Source organism: Peromyscus maniculatus, chromosome 6, assembly GCF_049852395.1.
Source record: "Peromyscus maniculatus bairdii isolate BWxNUB_F1_BW_parent chromosome 6, HU_Pman_BW_mat_3.1, whole genome shotgun sequence".
NCBI classification, from domain to species: Eukaryota; Metazoa; Chordata; class Mammalia; order Rodentia; family Cricetidae; genus Peromyscus; species Peromyscus maniculatus.
This window is the reverse complement of record NC_134857.1, coordinates 87,238,606-87,245,927: the sequence shown is the minus strand read 5'-3', so window position 1 is coordinate 87,245,927 and position 7,322 is coordinate 87,238,606. Positions and strand designations below refer to the sequence as shown.

Below are 7,322 nucleotides of genomic sequence, written 5' to 3'. Positions count from 1 at the left end.
GTGAAGATCTTTTCCCATTCTGTAGGCTATCATTTATTGACCATGTCCTTTGCTCTACAAAAGCTTCTTAGTTTCAGGAGGTCCCATTTACTAATGTTGCTCTCAGTGTCTGTGCTACTGGTGTTATATTTAGGAAGTGGTCTCCTGTGCTGATGTGTTCAAGACTACTTCCTACTTTCTCTTCTATCAAGTTCAGTGCAACTGGATTTATGTTGAGGTCTTTTATCCCCCTTTTGTGCATGGTGACAGATATGGATCTATTTGCAATCTTCTGCATGTTGACATCCAGTTATGCCAGCACCATTTGTTGAAGATGCTTTCTTTTTTCCATGGTACAGTTTTGGCTTTGTTGAAAAATCGTATGTTCATAGGCATGAGGATTAATGTCAGGGCCTTCAATTTGATTCCATTGGTCCACTTGCTGGTTTTTGTGCCAGTACCAAGCTGTTTTTATTACTATAGCTTTATAGTAGATCTTGAGGTCAGGGATTGTGATGCCTCCAGAAATTGCTTTATTGTACAGGATTCTTTTAGCTATCCTAGGGTTTTTTTTTCTATATAAAGTTAAGTATTGTTCTTTCCAAGTCTGTGAAGAATTATGTTGGGATTTCTTAAGAAAGAAAAATAATAAAATTGGACCTTGAAAAGAAAAAGAGACCAGCGTTATTAAGGCAAAGTCTTCTGGGAAGTGTTTCTTCAGGGTCAGTACATAGAAGCTGTGTTCCAGAAGTTGCTACTTCCTGTTAGCAACCGAACTTGGTAGTTTAAAGGTCACCCAGGTTGTACTGGTTCTGAAAGACTGAAGGGGGTCATGGAGAGAAGCTGAGGCTTAGCACTATGAGAGGCCAGGGAGGCCATTGATGAAGGTGCAGCCTAGGTAGCTGTTGAAGTCCCAGGATTGAAGGGGTCTTGCAGAGAACTTGAGGCTTGGCACCATGAAGAGAGGCTAGCAGAGGCTAGTGAAAGTGCAACCCATTTGGAGATACCAGTACCATGGGGAGGCCACTAAAAAAAGCAGTATTTGTAGTCCCTGTTTCATTAAAATTTTGTTTTATATTTTGTGGTTTAAAAAACTTAAAATATAATTATGTCACTTCTCCTTCCCTCTTCTCCCTCCAACTCCTCCCATGCTGCCCTCACCCCTTTTCAAACCATGGTGCCAACCCTCAAATTTATCTATAACCCCTTCAGTCCTGAAGGTTCCATTATGTTTGAGGCTGAAACTTCATCAATGTACTTTGTTGTCCTCACTTCTAGGACTCCCCTTCTGCCATACAGTGCCAAGCCTCAGATGCTACCATGAACGCCTTCATGCCTTTAAAATAATATCACTTTGGTGACTTCTACCTACATTATGAAGTTCAATTGCCTTGGCCTCTGTAATTGGAAGATTTCCCATGTCCCGCCTGGCCCAAATCTCTCAACAACAGTCCCATAGCCTTTTATAAAGAGTAATCACACAGAGGCTTAATATTATTTATAACTGCTCGGCCATTAGCTCAGGCTTATTTCTGACTATCTCTTACACTTACATTAACCCATAATTCTTATTTATGTTTAGCCACATGGCTTGGTACCTTTTCTCAATTCTGCCTTGTCATCTAGCTTCCTCTGTGTCTGGCTGGTGACTCCTGACTCAGCCCTTCCTCTTCCCAGAATTCTCCTTGTCTGCTTGCCCCACCTATACTTCCTGCCTGGCTACTGGACAGTCAGTGTTTCATTTATCAACCAATCAGAGCAACACATATTCACAGCATACAGAATGACGTCTCACAGCAGGCCTCCTCTGGACCACAGTTTTTGTGTCCTGACCCTGAGGAAATAGTTCCATATTTATAATCTTCAATGATGATGGTCTCAATTAATTCTAATATCTCAGCTCCAGCTAACAATATCAGTTGTTCCAGGAAGGCAAATATCTTACTTCACTGGCACTAGTCTCTCATTAATTACTGCTGATTCTTCAGCTCCAGCTGACCAGACACCATAGATTCTTGTTTCAAATAATGAAATGGCCCCAGTAAGGTCTTTAAGGTACTCTCAGAACTTCCCTCTCAACTTCAAAGTCTAGTCCTCTATCTTCTGCACCACTATCAATGGTCTTATCTTCCAAACTCTCACAGAATAATCAACTGAGTACTGATCACTCAATGGCATTTCCATTCCAAAGTTCAAATGCCACCACAATCTTCCTAAAGTACATGGTCAGGTCTGACATAAAACTATCTCATGACTTGATACCAAATTTCTATCTCAGTTAGGCTTTATTTCTGTGATAAAAACCATTACCAAAAGGAACTTAGGGAGGAAATAAATTATTTCAGTTTACAACTCCCAGGTCATACTCCATTGATGAGGGAAATCAGGGCAGGAACTCAAGCAGGGCAGGAGCATGAATGCAGGAATTGATACAGAGGCCATTGTAGAGTACTGCTTCCTGGCTTGCTCATATAGCTAGTTTTCTTATAGCACTGAGGACTAGCAGCCCAGAAGTGGCCCCACCCAGAGTGATCTGGGCTCATATCAATTATCAGTCAAGAAATTACACCACAGCCTTGTCCATAGTCCAATTTGGTTTGGTCATTTTCTTTTTCATTTGGGATTCCCTTTTCCCAACTAACTCTAACTTGCGTCAAGCTGACATAAAGCTAGCCAGCACAGTTGCCTCCTAGAAGTTCAAGTTAAGACCATATTGTTGAAGTCATGATGTATTTCAGACAGAGGACTGGGTAGATTTAAGCTTGATTTGACCTGAAAGCCTCTGCCTTCGGAGACCATCTTTCATAGTACTATGAAAGTACATAGAAGATGCTATGCAGTCTGCTAAGGGAGGGACACAGCCAATAGTCCTACACAGCTGTGCTGTATATAAAAAAACAACAATGACCATCATGACAAGATACTCCTAAAGGTACAATAGTAACACTCATACATTGGTGGTAACAGGCAGCTATCTAATTGGACTAAAGTCCTTTTCAATAGGAAGGATATCATGCCTGGTCCTGGAAAGCTAGCCAACTACCAGGAGCTAGTGAAGTCATGGATGTTAGGAGAGAATCTACTACTTCCATGTTATCAAAATATTATCACTCCTATTGTATTCTAAACACTGATCCTTATATCCACAAGTAAGTTGTAGCAGGAATCTTAACAAGTTCTTATTAATAAGATCAAACCCAGACCAGGTATTGGGGTGAAGCTGGAAGATCAGAGAGACAGAACAAGCCACAGATAACCTCACCTGGCCAACTTCTCAGCTGGTCTTGTTTCCTCAGACTGGAAGCCTCTGTGTCCTCATATCCAAATGGCTCTTGGCTGAACTGTGTTGCTAAAGGCTTAACCAGCCAAATGCTTCTAGTTTCTCGTCCTCATGCCTTATATACCTTTCTGCTTTCTACCACCACTCCCTGGGATTAAAGGCTTGCTTTCTGGGATTAAAGGCGTGAGTTACCATGCTTGGCTATATCCTTGAACACAAGTATTTCTGCCTCTAGAATGCTAGGATTAAAGGCGTGTGCTACCACTGCCTATCCTCTATGTTTAATATTGTGGCTGTTCTGTCTCTGACCCCAGATAAGTTTATTAGGGTGCACAATATTTCAGGGAACACAATACCACCACAGTAAGTGCAAAGAAGCTTCTCTTTGCAGCAAGCAGAGACCATTGTAGAAAGCCACAAGAGGTCAAAATGTAGAACATCTGACCAGGGGGTTTCTATCATCAATGGATAAATCTCACATACCTAAGGATCAGAGAGCATGGACAAGGGGATTGAAAGGTTGTAAAAGCCAGAGGACCAGGATTTCAAAGTAGTTTTAAATTGCATTTCCTTGCTGGTGAAGGATGTTAAACTCTTAAAATATTTGTTGGCCATCTGTATTTCTCCTTTGGAGAACTGTCTCTTAAGTTCATTGGCATATTTATCAACAAGCAGTTTTGAAGGTTTTTTGGTGCTTAATTTGGGCAGTCCTTTATATTTATAGATATCAAACTTCTGTCTGACATATAGCTAGCAAAGGCATTCTCCCATTCTATAGGCTATCTGTTCACTTTCTGATAGGCTCTTTGCTATGTAGAAACATTTTAATATTCTATAACCACATTTTTCAATTCCTGGGAATATTTTCTGTTCTATTGCGCTTCTGTTCCAAAAGTTTTGCTTATACTGATATTTTGAAGTATTTTCCCTAGTCATTTCAGTATTTTAAATTTTAAATTAAGGTATTTGATCGACTCTGAGCTGACTTTTATGCAGGGTAAAAGACACAGATCTAATTTAATTTTTTGTTAGTAGTTATCTAACTTTGCCAGCACCTCTTATTCAGCATGCTATATTTTTCCCAGTGCACAGTTTTACAACTTTGTCCAAAACCTGTACAAGTTTATTTCTGTATCCTCTATTAGGTTCTATTGGTCTACAAGTATGTTTTGGTTCTAGTACCATGCTATCTTTGTCATTATGGTTTAGTAACGTAGCCTGTGGTCAGGTGGTAAGGCCAGGTACACAGGAAAAGATCCACAGTTAATTCCTAGGTGCCATTTCAGTTGAGAAGCACTGTTCTCTAGACAGGAACCATCCCCCAAATCACTGTAGAGTTCACCACTACTCTGATTGGTGTGTCAGGTTCTTTGGTTCCCAGAAACCAGCGTAGAGTGGCCTGTGGGTGGAAGCTTCTAAAAAACCACTGGGGAACAGTTGAATATCTGAGCCTAAGAGAGAACATGCATTCTCACTTCCTCAGTCTTCTTGCTTGAGTTTCCTGTTGTCACGGCGTGATCATTTTTTTTCTCTCTCTTTACTTCTCCTTTTACACAAATAGACCCAGACTTCTGTGTTAGCAGCCTGTGTTGGACACCTTAAAGATAATCAGCGAATTCCACCTGAAGTATTGAGGGACATTGCCTACAAAAGGTAAGACTTATGACTTTTAACATCTCTGAACCAGCTAAGGCGGGGCATGACATTTTAAGAGTATCCATACATCTCTCTAGTAACTTTAAATTTTCTTATTTCACAAATATTTGGATGATCAGTTTCCTCAGGCAATCAGGCTAGACATACTTTGATTTACTTTGTTATCTGATATCTCTCCGGGCCTGAGCACTCATGAGCATACATCACTACAGCACTGAATTGCTTACTGTGTATGGTGGTTTCTGATGGTTATAGTTTTCTATGTGAGATGAGGTGAAATGGGGGAGATCTTCTATATTGTTTGTTCTTTAAAATCAAAACTTGAGTTTAGAGAGAGAAGTAATAGCCAGAGCGATCTAGAACAGTAGCCAGGAGATTTTATAAGGGAAGTTAGTGCTCTAATCATCATGCTTTGGTATAAGATGGGTTAAAAAAAGAAGAAGAAACCTCAACACAGTAGGTGCCCTGTAACTGTACTTTATGATTTTATTCCTAGATACTCCCTAAGGATGCTTAGTTTGGGGGGCTTTCAAAGAGCAATGCAAACGTTGTGATCTGAAGGGCTTCTTTCTCCACATTAACTGATCCTTAATATATGAAGCATGAACATTGACAAATCTCATATAAAGTGCTCTGCTGAGAGGAAACACACAATTTGATACAGCAGTAGTTTCCAACTCATGGACCAAAACTAATTTTAGGCTGCAAGTATTCAGCAGAGTGATACTCAAGCTTTTGTCCTAACTTTCTGAGTCAATACAAAATGTCTCCATCAGGTCTTTCTTGATCAAAGAACTGTGAGAAGCTCCTTTGATTATGATCTAAAGGAGAGAAGAAAGTCCCTTGTGACCAAATTTACTCACCAAAAAAATCAAGTGACAGGATGGGGACATAGCTGCAGTTTACCAATGTGTCCCTCAGAGGTGACTAAACTTTATAATTAGAAATAATGACCAGCTTTTGAGAACTAAGTTAACAATCAGGGGTTAGACACCCTGTGAAGTCTGACACTGCTTTGGCAGGAACTGTGGATAAGGAGGGGAAACGAGGGAGGAGGGATGATTTGTCCAGTAATCGTTCTGTCCTTAAGGGACTCTTCTGGGCAATCGTACAGAGGAGAAGACTGAGCCAAAAAAGAATCGTATCTGCTGGGTGAGCAAAGTTTTGCTTTCTCAATCTTAAAACGGAATCTTCACTGTTTTGAAACTGGTTGACTAGGAGCAGATGCTGAACTGAAATGTGGTTTCCTGTGTGGGCCAGTTAAGATTATTTCTCTTTTAAACACAATGTTCTCTTACCTTTATGGCCACAGGAAGTGATCTGAAGTCCAGGCTACCACCGTTACCTTACTACCACTGAAAGGATATCAGCTTTGTTTGTTAACAAGAGGCAAGGCTAGAAAGGAAAAACTCTGTTGTTTTCTTAGCTTCTTATGCCCTCTGGTTAGCCTCGGACTGGCCAGAAACCCTCAAACTACTGCTTTCCTTCTCCTTTCCCTCCTATCCTGCAATGTCCCAGTGGCCACGCATTGTGCTGAGGTGCTGAAAATATGAGGATAACTGATGTGGTTGTCAATCCCCAAAAGACTACCATGGAGGGAAGACAGATGGGTACACAGAACACAATACAATGTGCCCTTTTCTACAAGGCAGAGAGAATATACACAAAATACAGGTGTTTAAGAGTCTGTCAAAGACTCCTTGAGAGTGGAAACTGTTATGAATTTATTATAGAGACTGGGATTATTAACATTACAGCTACAAAACACTGAATATGCACTCAAAGAAGTATTGCTCCCCCACTTCCTGTCATAGGCATGATAGAAATGAAATTAAGCAAGAGATATTGGTCACATGACCACAGGAAGCACCAAACCCTTTCTCCTACTTGGCAATTGAAAGTAGATAGCAAATTTACTGAACAGACAAGCCTTGGGTCTGTTTCAGGGCAGAGCTATGCCTGAGACTTAGCTACAACAATTTTGATAGAATGTGGCTTTAAATTGGGGCACAGAGGCAGATTTCTTCCTCTTTAACCTGGATGTTTCCCTTGACCAGAAGGAAGGGTAGAGATTTTTGCCAAGTTATAGCCATTCTTTTTTCTTCAGTTTCACTCCAACAACTAGTGTGTTGATTTAGTTATAGTGGCTTGCGTTCATATTGGCTTTTTCACATATTGGCTTGTGTTCATTGTCAGCCCACAGCACTTCTTTAAGATGCTTTTCAAGAAGCATCCACTGTGTAGGTCGCTCAGTGCACTAGGCATCTGCCCTTGGGATGTTATCAGGACTAGCTACCACTTAGGTGTAGATGTTGAAACAAAAGAATCTGTAGAAACCAGACACCTGTCTAGATCTGGTCTCCAAGGTTGCTGATGTTGGGCAGGAGGGCAGTTGGGTACTTGGATT

The 7,322-nt window shown here is 40.7% G+C and overlaps 1 protein-coding gene across 1 annotated transcript in view; it reads left to right on the top strand.

Moving 5' to 3' along the window:
* The first annotated feature begins 4,773 nt into the window (after positions 1–4,773).
* Positions 4,774–7,322, top strand: part of Cd53 (CD53 molecule) — a 32,759-nt gene continuing 30,210 nt past the window's right edge. The window contains exon 1 of the mRNA XM_006979517.4: positions 4,774–4,912. The gene's annotated coding sequence lies outside the window, so the exon portion shown is untranslated. The remainder of the gene's footprint in view (positions 4,913–7,322) is intronic.